This window comes from Mus caroli, unplaced genomic scaffold (genome assembly GCF_978045245.1).
Source record: "Mus caroli unplaced genomic scaffold, Mus_caroli_1 scaffold_5, whole genome shotgun sequence".
Classification (NCBI taxonomy): domain Eukaryota; kingdom Metazoa; phylum Chordata; class Mammalia; order Rodentia; family Muridae; genus Mus; species Mus caroli.
Genome location: NW_028227260.1, coordinates 8,755,879 through 8,772,652, shown reverse-complemented (window position 1 = coordinate 8,772,652; position 16,774 = coordinate 8,755,879).

The following is a 16,774-nucleotide window of genomic DNA, read 5'->3' as shown; positions in this document are numbered from 1 at the left end:
ATCCAGCTGGATCAGCGCCGGGGTAGCGGGAGCGCAGTGTTGCCTGACACCCGCCAGCTACCCACGACCCCCGCCACAGGATTTTGGGACTGCTGGTGAGTGGAACACAGCTTCTGCTCCAATCCAATTGCGCGGGACCTGAGACTGCATTAGTTAGGGAAGCAGAAACCGGCCTGAGTAGGGCCACAGGCCTCATCCGGCCGAATCAGCGCCGGGGTAGCAGGAGCACAGGGTTGCCTGACACCCGCCAGCTACCCACGACCCCCTCCGCAGGATTTTGGGACTGCTGGTGAGTGGAACACAGCTTCTGTTCCAGTCCAATCACGCGGGACCTGAGACTGCTCTGGTTGGGGAGAGAGAAATCCGGCCTACATAGGGCCACAGCCCTCTTCCAGTCAGAAAAGCACCGGGGCAGCTGGGGCGCAGGGTCGGCTGACACTCACCAGCTACCCACAACACCCACCACAGGATCTTAAGACTTCTGGAGAATGGAACACAGCTTCTGCTCCAATCCAATTGCACGCGGGACCAGAGACTGCATTAGTTAGGGAAGCAGAAAAACGGCCTGTGTAGGACCACAGGCCTCTTCCGGCTGGACCAGCACCGGGGTACCGTCAGCTACCCACGACCCCCGCCGCAGGATTTAGAGACTGCTGGTGAGTGGAACACAGCTTCTGCTCCAATCTTTAAACAGTGACAACGATAACAACTAACCCCAGAGATTACCAGATGGCGAAAGGTAAACGTAATAATCTTACTAACAGAAACCAAGACCACTCACCATCATCAGAACCCAGCACCCCCACTTCGCCCAGTCCAGGGCACCCCAACACACCGGAAAAGCTAGACACGGATTTAAAAGCATATCTCCTGATGATGATAGAGAACTTCAAGAAGGACTTTAATAACACACTTAAAGAAATGCAGGAGAACACTGCTAAACAGGCAGAAGACAATAAAGAGAAAGCACAAAAATCCCTTAAAGAATTGCAGGAGAACACTGCTAAAGAGTTACAAATCCTTAAAGAAAAACACGATAACATAATCAAACAGGTAGAAGTCCTTACAGAAAAACAGGAAAACACATCCAAACAGATGATGGAAATGAACAAAACCATACTAGACCTAAAAAGGGAAGTAGACACAATAAAGAAAACCCAAAATGAGGCAACACTGGAGATAGAAACCCTAGGAAAGAAATCTGGAACCATAGATACGAGCATCAGCAACAGAATACAAGAGATGGAAGAGAGAATCTCAGGTGCAGAAGATTCCATAGAGAACATCGGCACAACAATCAAGGAAAATGTAAAATGCAAAAAGATCCTAACTCAAAACATCCAAGAAATACAGGACATAATGAGAAGACCAAACCTACGGATAATAGGAGTGGATGAGAATGAAGATTTTCAACTCAAAGGACCAGCAAACATCTTCAACAAAATTATAGAAGAAAACTTCCCAAATCTAAAGAAAGAGATGCCCATGAACATACAAGAAGCCTACAGAACTCCAAATAGACTGGACCAGAAAAGAAATACCTCCCGACACATAATAATCAGAGCAACAAATGCTCTAAATAAAGATAGAATACTAAAAGCAGTAAGAGAAAAAGGCCAAGTAACATATAAAGGCAAGCCTATCAGAATTACACCAGACTTTTCACCAGAGACTATGAAAGCCAGAAGATCCTGGACGGATGTTATACAGACACTAAAAGAACACAAATTCCAGCCCAGGCTACTATACCCAGCCAAACTCTCAATTAACATAGATGGAGAAACCAAAGTTTTCCACGACAAAACCAAATTCACACATTATCTCTCCACGAATCCAGCCCTTCAAAGGATAATAACAGAAAAAAACCAATACAAGGACAGGAACCACGCCCTAGAAACAACAAGAAGGTAATCCCTCAACAAACCTAAAAGAAGACAGCCACAAGAACAAAATGCCAACTTTAACATCAAAAATAACAGGAAACAACAATTACTTTTCCTTAATATCTCTTAATATCAATGGACTCAACTCCCCGATAAAAAGACATAGACTAACAAACTGGCTACACAAACAAGACCCAACATTTTGCTGCTTACAGGAAACTCATCTCAGAGAAAAGGATAGACACTACCTCAGAATGAAAGGCTGGAAAACAATTTTCCAAGCAAATGGCATGAAGAAACAAGCTGGAGTAGCCATTCTAATATCTGATAAGATTGACTTCCAATCCAAAGTCATTAAAAAAGACAGGGAGGGACACTTCATACTCATCAAAGGTAAAATCCTCCAAGAGGAACTATCAATCCTGAATATCTATGCTCCAAATACAAAGGCAGCCACATTCATTAAAGAAACTTTAGTAAAGCTCAAAGCACACATTGCACCTCATACAATAATAGTGGGAGACTTCAACACACCACTTTCACCAATGGACAGATCATGGAAACAGAAACTAAACAGGGACACAGTGAAACTAACAGAAATTATGAATCAAATGGATCTGGCAGATATCTACAGAACATTCTATCCTAAAACAAAAGGATATACCTTCTTCTCAGCACCTCATGGTACCTTCTCCAAAATTGACCACATAATTGGTCACAAAAGAGGCCTCAACAGATATAAAAATATTGAAATTGTCCCATGCATCCTATCAGATCACCATGGACTAAGGCTGATCTTCAATAACAAAATAAATAATAGAAAGCCAACCTTCACGTGGAAACTGAACAACACTCTTCTCAATGATACCTTGGTCAAGGAAGGAATAAAGAAAGAAATTAAGGACTTTTTAGAGTTCAATGAAAATGAAGCCACAACATACCCAAACTTATGGGACGCAATGAAAGCATTTTTAAGAGGAAAACTCATAGCTCTGAGTGCCTCCAAAAGGAAACTAGAGAGAGCACACATTAGCAGCTTGACAACACACCTAAAAGCACTAGAACAAAAGGAAGCAAATTCACCCAAGAGGAGTAGACGGCAGGAAATAATCAAACTCAGGGGTGAAATCAACCAAGTGGAAACAAGAAAAACTATTCAAAGAATCAACCAATCAAGGAGCTGGTTCTTTGAGAAAATCAACAAGATAGATAAACCCTTAGCCAGACTCACTAGAGGGCACAGGGAAAGCATCCTAATTAACAAAATCAGAAATGAAAAAGGAGACATAACAACAGATCCTGAAGACATCCAAAACACCATCAGATCCTTCTACCAAAGGCTATACTCAACAAAACTGGAGAACCTGGATGAAATGGACAAGTTCCTAGACAGATACCAGGTACCAAAGTTGAATCAAGATCAGGTTAATGATCTAAACAGCCCTATATCCCCCAAAGAAATAGAAGCAGTCATTAATAGTCTCCCAACTAAAAAAAGCCCAGGACCAGATGGGTTTAGTGCAGAGTTCTATCAGACCTTCAAAGAAGATCTAATCCCAGTTCTTCACAAACTATTCCACAAAATAGAAACAGAAGGTACTCTACCTAACTCATTCTATGAAGCCACAATTACTCTGATACCTAAACCACAAAAAGACCCAACAAAGATAGAAAACTTCAGACCAATATCCCTTATGAATATTGATGCAAAAATCCTCAATAAAATTCTTGCTAACCGAATCCAAGAACACATCAAAACAATCATCCATCCTGACCAAGTAGGTTTCATCCCAGGGATGCAGGGATGGTTCAATATACGGAAATCCATCAACGTAATCCAGTATATAAACAAACTCAAAGACAAAAACCACATGATCATCTCCTTAGATGCGGAAAAAGCATTTGACAAGATCCAACACCCATTCATGATAAAAGTCTTGGAAAGATCAGGAATTCAAGGCCCATACCTAAACATGATAAAAGCAATCTACAGCAAACCAGTAGCCAAAATCAAAGTAAATGGTGAGAAGCTTGAAGCAATCCCTCTAAAATCAGGGACTAGACAAGGCTGTCCACTTTCTCCATACCTATTCAACATTGTACTTGAAGTCCTAGCCAGAGCAATTCGACAACAAAAGGAGATCAAAGGGATACAAATTGGAAAAGATGAAGTCAAAATATCACTTTTTGCAGATGATATGATGGTATATATAAGTGACCCTAAAAATTCCACCAGAGAACTCCTAAGCCTGATAAACAGCTTCGGTGAAGTAGCTGGATATAAAATTAACTCAAACAAATCAATGGCCTTTCTCTACACAAAGAATAAACAGGCTGAGAAAGAAATTAGGGAAACAACACCCTTCTCAATAGTCACAAATAATATAAAATATCTTGGCGTGACTCTAACTAAGGAAGTGAAAGATCTGTATAATAAAAACTTCAAGTCTCTGAAGAAAGAAATTATAGAAGATCTCAGAAGATGGAAAGATCTCCCATGCTCATGGATTGGCAGGATCAACATTGTAAAAATGGCTATCTTGCCAAAAGCAATCTACAGATTCAATGCAATCCCCATCAAAATTCCAAATCAATTCTTCAACGAATTAGAAAGTGCAATCTGCAAATTCATCTGGAATAACAAAAAACCTAGGATAGCAAAAACTCTCCTCAAGGATAAAAGAACCTCTGGTGGAATCACCATGCCGGACCTAAAGCTCTACTACAGAGCAATTGTGATAAAAACTGCATGGTACTGGTATAGTGACAGACAAATAGACCAATGGAATAGAATTGAAGACCCAGAAATGAATCCACACACCTATGGTCACTTGATCTTCGACAAGGGAGCTAAAAACATCCAGTGGAAGAAAGACAGCATTTTCAACAAATGGTGCTGGCACAACTGGTTGTTAACATGTAGAAGAATGCGAATCGATCCATTCCTATCTCCTTGTACTAAGGTCAAGTCTAAGTGGATCAAGGAACTTCACATAAAACCAGAGACACTGAAACTTATAGAGGAGAAAGTGGGGAAAAGCCTTGAAGATATGGGCACAGGGGAAAAATTCCTGAATCGAACAGTAATGGCTTATGCTGTAAGATCGAGAATTGACAAGTGGGACCTCATGAAACTACAAAGCTTCTGCAAGGCTAAAGACACCATCAATAAGACAAAAAAACCACCAACAGATTGGGGAAGGATCTTCACCTATCCTAAATCAGATAAGGGACTAATATCCAATATATATAAAGAACTCAAGAAGGTGGACTCCAGAAAGTCAAATAACCCCATTAAAAAATGGGGCTCAGAACTGAACAAAGAATTCTCACCTGAGGAATACCGAATGGCAGAGAAGCACCTGAAAAAATGTTCAACATCCTTAATCATCAGGGAAATGCAAAGCAAAACAACCCTGAGATTCCACCTCACACCAGTCAGAATGGCTAAGATCAAAAATTCAGGTGACAGCAGATGCTGGCGAGGATGTGGAGAAAGTGGAACACTCCTCCATTGTTGGTGGGATTGCAAGCTTGTACAACCACTCTGGAAATCAGTCTGGCGGTTCCTCAGAAAATTGGACATAGTACTACCGGAGGATCCAGCAATACCTCTCCTGGGCATATATCCAGAAGATGTCCCAACCGGTAAAAAGGACACATGCTCCACTATGTTCATAGCAGCCCTATTTATAATAGCCAGAAGCTGGAAAGAACCCAGATGTCCCTCAACAGAGGAATGGATACAGAAATTATGGTACATTTACACAATGGAGTACTACTCAGCTATTAAAAAGAATGAATTTATGAAATTCCTAGCCAAATGGATGGACCTGGAGGGCATCATCTTGAGTGAAGTAACACAATCACAAAAGATCTCACACAATATGTATTCATTGATAAGTGGATATTAGCCCAAAACTTAGGATACCCAAGATATAAGATACAATTTGATAAACGCATGAAACTCAAGAAGAATGAAGACCAAAGTGTGGACATTGTGCACCTTCTTAGAATTGGGAACAAAACACCCAGGGAAGGAGTTACAGAGACAAAGTTCGTAGCTGTGATGAAAGGATGGACCATTTAGAGACTGCTGTATCCAGGGATCCGTCCCATAATCAGCTTCTAAATGCTGACACCATTGCATACACTAGTAAGATCTTGCTGAAAGGACCCAAATATAGCTGTCTCTTGTGAGACGATGCCGGGGCCTAGCAAACACAGGAGTGGATGTTCACAGTCAGCTATTGGATGTATCACAGGGCTCCCAATGGAGAAGCTAGAGAAAGTACCCAAGGAGCTAAAGGGATCTGCAACCCTATTGTTGGAACAACATGATGTACTAACCAGAACCCTGGAGCTCTTGTCTCTAGCTGCATATGTATCGAAAGATGGCCTAGTCGGCCATCAATGGAAAGAGAGGCCCATTGGACTTGCAAACTTTATATGCCCCAATATAGGGGAATGCCAGGGCCAAAAGAATGGGAATGGGTGGGTAGGGAAGTGGGGGGCGCTATGGGGGACTTTTGGGATAGTATTGGAAATGTAATTGAGGAAAATATGTAATAAAAATATTAAAAAAAAAAAAAGATCCTAACTCAAAACATCCAAGAAATACAGGACGCAATGAGAAGACCAAACCTACGGATAATAGGAGTGGATGAGAATGAAGATTTTCAACTCAAAGGACCAGCAAACATCTTCAACAAAATTATAGAAGAAAACTTCCCAAATCTAAAGAAAGAGATGCCCATGAACATACAAGAAGCCTACAGAACTCCAAATAGACTGGACCAGAAAAGAAATACCTCCCGACACATAATAATCAGAGCAACAAATGCTCTAAATAAAGATAGAATACTAAAAGCAGTAAGAGAAAAAGGCCAAGTATCATATAAATGCAAGCCTATCAGAATTACACCAGATTTTTCACCAGAGACTATGAAAGCCAGAAGATCCTGGACGGATGTTATACAGACACTAAAAGAACACAAATTCCAGCCCAGGCTACTATACCCAGCCAAACTCTCAATTAACATAGATGGAGAAACCAAAGTATTCCACGACAAAACCAAATTCACACATTATCTCTCCACGAATCCAGCCCTTCAAAGGATAATAACAGAAAAAAACCAATACAAGGACAGGAACCACACCCTAGAAACAACAAGAAGGTAATCCCTCAACAAACCTAAAAGAAGACAGCCACAAGAACAAAATGCCAACTTTAACATCAAAAATAACAGGAAACAACAATTACTTTTCCTTAATATCTCTTAATATCAATGGACTCAACTCCCCGATAAAAAGACATAGACTAACAAACTGGCTATACAAACAAGACCCAACATTTTGCTGCTTACAGGAAACTCATCTCAGAGAAAAGGATAGACACTACCTCAGAATGAAAGGCTGGAAAACAATTTTCCAAGCAAATGGCATGAAGAAACAAGCTGGAGTAGCCATTCTAATATCTGATAAGATTGACTTCCAACCCAAAGTCATTAAAAAAGACAGGGAGGGACACTTCATACTCATCAAAGGTAAAATCCTCCAAGAGGAACTATCAATCCTGAATATCTATGCTCCAAATACAAAGGCAGCCACATTCATTAAAGAAACTTTAGTAAAGCTCAAAGCACACATTGCACCTCATACAATAATAGTGGGAGACTTCAACACACCACTTTCACCAATGGACAGATCATGGAAACAGAAACTAAACAGGGACACAGTGAAACTAAGAGAAATTATGAATCAAATGGATCTGGCAGATATCTACAGAACATTCTATCCTAAAACAAAAGGATATACCTTCTTCTCAGCACCTCATGGTACCTTCTCCAAAATTGACCACATAATTGGTCACAAAGCAGGCCTCAACAGATATAAAAATATTGAAATTGTCCCATGCATCCTATCAGATCACCATGGACTAAGGCTGATCTTCAATAACAAAATAAATAATAGAAAGCCAACCTTCACGTGGAAACTGAACAACACTCTTCTCAATGATACCTTGGTCAAGGAAGGAATAAAGAAAGAAATTAAGGACTTTTTAGAGTTCAATGAAAATGAAGCCACAACATACCCAAACTTATGGGACGCAATGAAAGCATTTCTACGAGGAAAACTCATAGCTATGAGTGCCTCCAAAAGGAAACTAGAGAGAGCACACATTAGCAGCTTGACAACACACCTAAAAGCACTAGAACAAAAGGAAGCAAATTCACCCAAGAGGAGTAGAAGGCAGGAAATAATCAAACTCAGGGGTGAAATCAACCAAGTGGAAACAAGAAAAACTATTCAAAGAATCAACCAATCAAGGAGCTGGTTCTTTGAGAAAATCAACAAGATAGATAAACCCTTAGCAAGACTCACTAGAGGGCACAGGGAAAGCATCCTAATTAACAAAATCAGAAATGAAAAAGGAGACATAACAACAGATCCTGAAGATATCCAAAACACCATCAGATCCTTCTACCAAAGGCTATACTCAACAAAACTGGAGAACCTGGATGAAATGGAGAAGTTCCTAGACAGATACCAGGTACCAAAGTTGAATCAAGATCAGGTTAATGATCTAAACAGCCCTATATCCCCCAAAGAAATAGAAGCAGTCATTAATAGTCTCCCAACTAAAATAAGCCCAGGACCAGATGGGTTTAGTGCAGAGTTCTATCAGACCTTCAAAGAAGATCTAATCCCAGTTCTTCACAAACTATTCCACAAAATAGAAACAGAAGGTACTCTACCCAACTCATTCTATGAAGCCACAATTACTCTGATACCTAAACCACAAAAAGACCCAACAAAGATAGAAAACTTCAGACCAATATCCCTTATGAATATTGATGCAAAAATCCTCAATAAAGTTCTTGCTAACCGAATCCAAGAACACATCAAAACAATCATCCATCCTGACCAAGTAGGTTTCATCCCAGGGATGCAGGGATGGTTCAATATACGGAAATCCATCAACGTAATCCAGTATATAAACAAACTCAAAGACAAAAACCGCATGGTCATCTCCTTAGATTCAGAAAAAGCATTTGACAAGATGCAACACCCATTCATGATAAAAGTCTTGGAAAGATCAGGAATTCAAGGCCCATACCTAAACATGATAAAAGCAATCTACAGCAAACCAGTAGCCAACATCAAAGTAAATGGTCAGAAGCTTGAAGCAATCCCTCTAAAATCAGGGACTAGACAAGGCTGTCCACTTTCTCCATACCTATTCAACATTGTACTTGAAGTCCTAGCCAGAGCAATTCGACAACAAAAGGAGATCAAAGGGATACAAATTGGAAAAGATGAAGTCAAAATATCACTTTTTGCAGATGATATGATAGTATATATAAGTGACCCTAAAAATTCCACCAGAGAACTCCTAAGCCTGATAAACAGCTTCGGTGAAGTAGCTGGATATAAAATTAACTCAAACAAATCAATGGCCTTTCTCTACACAAAGAATAAACAGGCTGAGAAAGAAATTAGGGAAACAACACCCTTCTCAATAGTCACAAATAATATAAAATATCTTGGCGTGACTCTAACTAAGGAAGTGAAAGATCTGTATAATAAAAACTTCAAGTCTCTGAAGAAAGAAATTATAGAAGATCTCAGAAGATGGAAAGATCTCCCATGCTCATGGATTGGCAGGATCAACATTGTAAAAATGGCTATCTTGCCAAAAGCAATCTACAGATTCAATGCAATCCCCATCAAAATTCCAAATCAATTCTTCAACGAATTAGAAAGTGCAATCTGCAAATTCATCTGGAATAACAAAAAACCTAGGATAGCAAAAACTCTTCTCAAGGATAAAAGAACCTCTGGTGGAATCACCATGCCGGACCTAAAGCTCTACTACAGAGCAATTGTGATAAAAACTGCATGGTACTGGTATAGTGACAGACAAATAGACCAATGGAATAGAATTGAAGACCCAGAAATGAACCCACACACCTACGGTCACTTAATCTTCGACAAGGGAGCTAAAAACATCCAGTGGAAGAAAGACAGCATTTTCAACAAATGGTGCTGGCACAACTGGTTGTTAACATGTAGAAGAATGCGAATCGATCCATTCCTATCTCCTTGTACTAAGGTCAAGTCTAAGTGGATCAAGGAACTTCACATAAAACCAGAGACACTGAAACTTATAGAGGAGAAAGTGGGGAAAAGCCTTGAAGATATGGGCACAGGGGAAAATTTCCTGAATAGAACAGTAATGGCTTGTGCTGTAAGATCGAGAATTGACAAGTGGGACCTCATGAAACTACAAAGCTTCTGCAAGGCTAAAGACACCATCAATAAGACAAAAAAACCACCAACAGATTGGGGAAGGATCTTCACCTATCCTAAATCAGATAAGGGACTAATATCCAATATATATAAAGAACTCAAGAAGGTGGACTCCAGAAAGTCAAATAACCCCATTAAAAAATGGGGCTCAGAACTGAACAAAGAATTCTCACCTGAGGAATACCGAATGGCAGAGAAGCACCTGAAAAAATGTTCAACATCCTTAATCATCAGGGAAATGCAAAGCAAAACAACCCTGAGATTCCACCTCACACCAGTCAGAATGGCTAAGATCAAAAATTCAGGTGACAGCAGATGCTGGCGAGGATGTGGAGAAAGAGGAACACTCCTCCATTGTTGGTGGGATTGCAAGCTTGTACAACCACTCTGGAAATCAGTCTGGCGGTTCCTCAGAAAATTGGACATAGTACTACCGGAGGATCCAGCAATACCTCTCCTGGGCATATATCCAGAAGATGTCCCAACCGGTAAAAAGGACACATGCTCCACTATGTTCATAGCAGCCCTATTTATAATAGCCAGAAGCTGGAAAGAACCCAGATGTCCCTCAACAGAGGAATGGATACAGAAATTATGGTACATTTACACAATGGAGTACTACTCAGCTATTAAAAAGAATGAATTTATGAAATTCCTAGCCAAATGGATGGACCTGGAGGGCATCATCTTGAGTGAAGTAACACAATCACAAAAGAACTCACACAATATGTATTCATTGATAAGTGGATATTAGCCCAAAACTTAGGATACCCAAGATATAAGATACAATTTGATAAACGCATGAAACTCAAGAAGAATGAAGACCAAAGTGTGGACACTGTGCACCTTCTTAGAATTGGGAACAAAACACCCAGGGAAGGAGTTAAAGAGACAAAGTTCGTAGCTGGGATGAAAGGATGGAACATTTAGAGACTGCTGTATCCAGGGATCTGTCCCATAATCAGCTTCTAAACGCTGACACCATTGCATACACTAGCAAGATTTTGCTGAAAGGACCCAAATATAGCTGTCTCTTGTGAGACGATGCCGGGGCCTAGCAAACACAGGAGTGGATGTTCACAGTCAGCTATTGGATGTATCACAGGGCTCCCAATGGAGAAGCTAGAGAAAGTACCCAAGGAGCTAAAGGGATCTGCAACCCTATTGTTGGAACAACATGATGTACTAACCAGAACCCTGGAGCTCTTGTCTCTAGCTGCATATGTATCGAAAGATGGCCTAGTCGGCCATCAATGGAAAGAGAGGCCCATTGGACTTGCAAACTTTATATGCCCCAATATAGGGGAATGCCAGGGCCAAAAGAATGGGAATGGGTGGGTAGGGAAGTGGGGGGCGCTATGGGGGACTTTTGGGATAGTATTGGAAATGTAATTGAGGAAAATATGTAATAAAAATATATATATAAAAAAAAAAAGAAAACCCAAAGTGAGGCAACGCTGGAGATAGAAACTCTAAGAAAGAAATCTGGAACCATAGATTCGAGAATCAGCAACAGAATACAAGCAATGGAAGAGAGAATCTCAGGTGCAGAAGATTCCATAGAGAACATCAGCACAACAATCAAAGAAAATGCAAAATGCAAAAAGATCCTAACTCAAAACATCCAGGAAATCCGGGACACAATGAGAAGACCAAACCTACTGATAAAGGAGTAGATGAGAATGAAGATTTTCAACGTAAAGGGCCAGCAAATATCTTCAACAAAATCATAGAAGAAAACTTCCCAAACCTAAAGAAAGAGATGCCCATGAACATACAAGAAGCCTACAGAATTCCAAATAGACTGGATCAGAAAAGAAATTCCTCCTGACACATAATAATCAGAACAACAAATGCACTAAATAAAGATAGAATATTAAAAGCAGTAAGGGAAAAAGGTCAAGTACCATATTAAGGCAGGCCTATCAGAATTACACCAGATTTCTCAGCAGAGACTATGAAAGCCAAATGATTCTGTACAGACGTTATACAGCCACTAAGGGAACACAAATGTCAGCCCAGGCTACTATACCCAGCCAAACTTTCAATTACCATAGATGGAGAAACCAAAGTATTCCACAACAAAACCAAATTCACACAATATCTTTCCACGAATCCAGCCCTTCAAAGGATAATAACAGGAAAAAAAAAAAAAAACAATACAAGGACAGAAACTACGCTCAAGAAAAAGCAAGAAAGTAATCCTTCAACAAACCTAAAAGAAGACAGCCATAAGAACAGAATGCCAACTCTAACAACAAAAATAATAGGAAGCAACAATTGCTTTTCCTTAATATCAATGGACTCAATTCTCCAATGAAAAGACATAGACTAACAGACTGGCTACACAAACAGGACCCAACATTTTGCTGCTTACAGGAAACCCATCTCAGGGAAAAAGACAGACACTACCTCAGAGTGAAAGGTTGGAAAACAATTTTCCAAGCAAACGGTCTGAAGAAACAAGCTGGAGTAGCCATTCTAATATCGAATAAAATTGACTTCCAACCCAAAGTTATCAAAAAAGACAAAGAGGGGCACTCCATACTCATCAAAGGTAAAATCCTCCAAGAGAAACTCTCAATTCTGAATATCTATGCTCCAAATGCAAGGGCAGCCACATTCATTAATGAAAGTTTAGTAAACCTCAAAGCACACATTGGACCTCACACAACACACCACTTTCATCAATGGACAGATCGTGGAAACAGAAATTAACAGGGACACAGTGATATTAACAGAAGTTATGAAACAAATGGATTTAACAGATATCTACAGAACATTTTATCCTAAAACAAAAGGATATACCTTCTTCTCAGCACCTCATGGTACCTTATCCAAAATTGACCATGTAATTGGTCACAAAACAGGCCTCAACAGATGCAAGAATATTGAAATTGTCCCATACATCCTATCAGATCACCATGGACTAAGGCTGATCTTCAATAACAACATAAATAATAGAAAGCCAACATTCACATGGAAACTGAATAACACTCTTCTCAATGATACATTGGTCCAGGAAGGAATAAAGAAAGAAATTAAAGAATTTTTAGAGTTTAATGAAAATGAAGCCACAACATACCCAAATTTATGGGACACGTGAAAGCATTTCTAAGAGGAAAACTCATAGCTCTGGGTGCCTCCAAAAAGAAACTAGAGAAAGAACACACTAGCAGCTTGACAACACACCTAAAAGCTCCAGAACAAAAGGAAGCAAATTGGCCCAAGAGGAGTAGATGGCCGGAAAATAATCAAACTCAGGGGCAAAATCAACCAAGGGGAAACAAGAAGAACTATTCAAAGAATTAACCAAACGAGGAGCTGGTTCTTTGAGAAAATCAACAAGATAGATAAACCCTTAGCCAGAGTCACTAGAGGGCACAGGGACAGCATCCTAATTAACAAAATCAGAAATGAAAATGGAGACACAACAACAGATCCTGAAGAAATCTAAAACACCATCAGATCCTTCTACAAAAGGCTATATTCAACAAAACTGGAAAACCTAGATGAAATGGACAAATTTCTAGACAGATACCAAATACCAAAGATAAATCAAGATCAGGTTAATGATCTAAACAGTCCTATATCCCCTAAAGAAATAGAAACAGTCATTAATAGTCTCCCAAGCAAAATAAGCCCAGGACCAGATGGGTTTAGTGCAGAGTTCGATCAGACCTTCAAAGAAGATCTAATTCCAGTTCTTCACAAACTATTCCACAAACTAGAATCAGAAGGTACTCTACCCAATTCATTCTATGAAGCCACAATTACTCTGATACCTAAACCACAAAAAGACCCAACAAAGATAGAGAACTTCAGGCCAATTTCCCTTATGAATATCGATGCAAAAATACTCAATAAAATTTTCGCTAACCGAATCCAAGAACATATCAAAACAATCATCCATCCTGACCAAGTAGGTTTCATTCCAGGGATGCAGGGATGGTTTAATATATGGAAATCCATCAACGTAATCCATTATATAAACAAACTCAAAGACAAAAACCACATGATCATCTCATTAGATGCTGAGAAAGCATTTGACAAAATCCAACACCCATTCATGATAAAAGTCTTGGAAAGATCAGGAATTCAAGGCCCATACCTAAACATGATAAAAGCAATCTACAGCAAACCAGTAGCCAACATAAAAGTAAATGGTGAGAAGCTGGAAGCATTTCCACTAAAATCAGGGACTAGACAAGCTGCCCCCTTTCTCCCTACCTATTCAACATTGTACTTGAAGTCCTAGCCAGAGCAATTCGAGAACAAAAGGAGACTAAGGGGATACAAACTGGAAAGATAGAAGTCAAAATATCACTTTTTGCAGATGATATGATAGTATATATAAGTGACCCTAAAAATTCCACCAGAGAACTTCTAAACCTGATAAACAGCTTCAGTGACGTAGCTGGATATAAAATTAACTCAAACAAGTCAATGGCCTTTCTGTACACGAAGGATAAACAGGCTGAGAAAGAAATTAGTGTTCACCCTTCACAATAGTCACAAATAATATAAAATACCTTGGCATGACTCTAACTAAGGAAGTGAAAGATCTGTATGATAAGAACTTCAAGTCTCTGAAGAAAGAAATTAAAGAAGATCTCAGAAGATGGAAAGATCTCCCATGGTCATGGATTGGCAGGATCAATATAGTAAAAATGGCAATCTTGCCAAAAGCAATCTACAGATTCAATGCAATTCCCATCAAAATTCCAACTCAATTCTTCAATGAATTTTAAAGAGCAATCTGCAAATTCATCTGGAATAACAAAAAACCTAAGATAGCAAAAACTCTTCTCAAGTATAAAACAACCTCTGGTGGAATCACCATGCCTGATGCAAAGCTGTACTACAGAGCAATTGTGATAAAAACTGCATGGTACTGGTATAGTACAGACAAGTACACCAATGGAATAGAATTGAAGACCAAGAAATGAACCTACACACCTATGGTCACTTGATCTTTGACAAGGGAGCTAAAACCATCCAGTGGAAAAAGGACAGCATTTTCAACAAATGGTGCTGGCACAACTGGCGGTTATCATGTAGAAGATTGTGAATAGATCCATTCTATCTCTTTATATTAAGGTCAGATCTAAGTGGATTAAGGAACTCCACATAAAACCAGAGACACTGAAACTTATAAAGGAGAAAGTGGGGAAAAGCTTTGAAGATATGGGCACAGGGAAAAGATTCTTGAATAGAACAGCAATGGCTTGTGCTGTAAGATTGAAATTCGACAAATGGGACCTCATAAAATTGCAAAGCTTCTGTAAGGTAAAAGACACCGTCAATAAGACAAAAAGGCCACCAACAGATTGGGAAAGGATCTTTACATATCCTAAATCAGATAGGTGACTATTATCCAATATATAAAAAGAACTCAAGAAGGTGGACTAGAGAAAATCAAATAAGCCCATTAAAAAATGGGGCTCACAGCTAAACAAAGAATTCTCATCTGAGGGATACCGAATGGCTAAGAAGCGCCTGAAAAAATGTTCAGCATCCTTGATCATCAGGGAAATGCAAATCAAAACAATCCTGAGATTCCACCTCACACCATTCAGAATGTCTGAGATCAAAAATTCAGGTGACAGCAGATGCTGGAGAGGATGTGGAGAAAGAGGAACACTCCTCCATTGTTGGTGGGATTGCAAGCTTGTACAACCTCTCTGGAAATCAGTCTGGTGGTCCCTCAGAAAATTGGACATAGTATTACTGGAGGATTCTGCAATACCTCTCCTGGGCATATATCCAGAAGATGTCCCAACCGGTAAGAAGGACACGTGCTCCGCTATGTTCATAGCAGCCTTATTTATCATAGCCAGAAGCTGGAATGAACCCAGATGCCCCTCAACAGAGGATTTGATACAGAAAATATGGTTCATTTACACAATGGAGTACTCAGCTATTAAAAAGAATGAATTTATTTAAATTCCTAGGCAAATGGATGGACCTGGAGGGCATCATCCTGAGTGAGGTTACCCAATCACAAAAGAATTCACATGATATGTACATATGTACTCACTGATAATTGGATATTATCCCAGAAACTTAGAATTCCTAAGATACAATTTGTAAAACACATGAAACTCAAGAAGAACGAAGAACAAAGTGTGGACACTTTGCCCCTTCTTAGAATTGGGAACAAAACACCCATGGAAGGAGTTACAGAGACAAAGTTTGGAGCTGAGATGAAAGGACTGACCATCTAGAGACTGCCATACCCGGGGATCCATCCCATAATCAGCCTCCAAACGCTGACACCATTGCATAGGCCAGCAAGATTTTGCTGAAACGACCCTGATATAGCTGTCTCTTGTGAGGCTATGCTGGGGCCTAGCAAACACAGAAGTTGATGCTCACAGTCAGCTATAGGATGGAACACAGGGCCCCCAATGGTGGAGCTAGAGAAAGTACCCAAGGAGCTAACCCTATAGTTGGAACAACAATATGAACTAACCAGTACCTCCCGGAGCTCGTGTCTCTAGGGAGCTCGTGTCTCTAGCTGCATATGTATCAGAAGATGGCTTAGTCAGCTATCAGTGGAAAGAGAGTCCCATTGG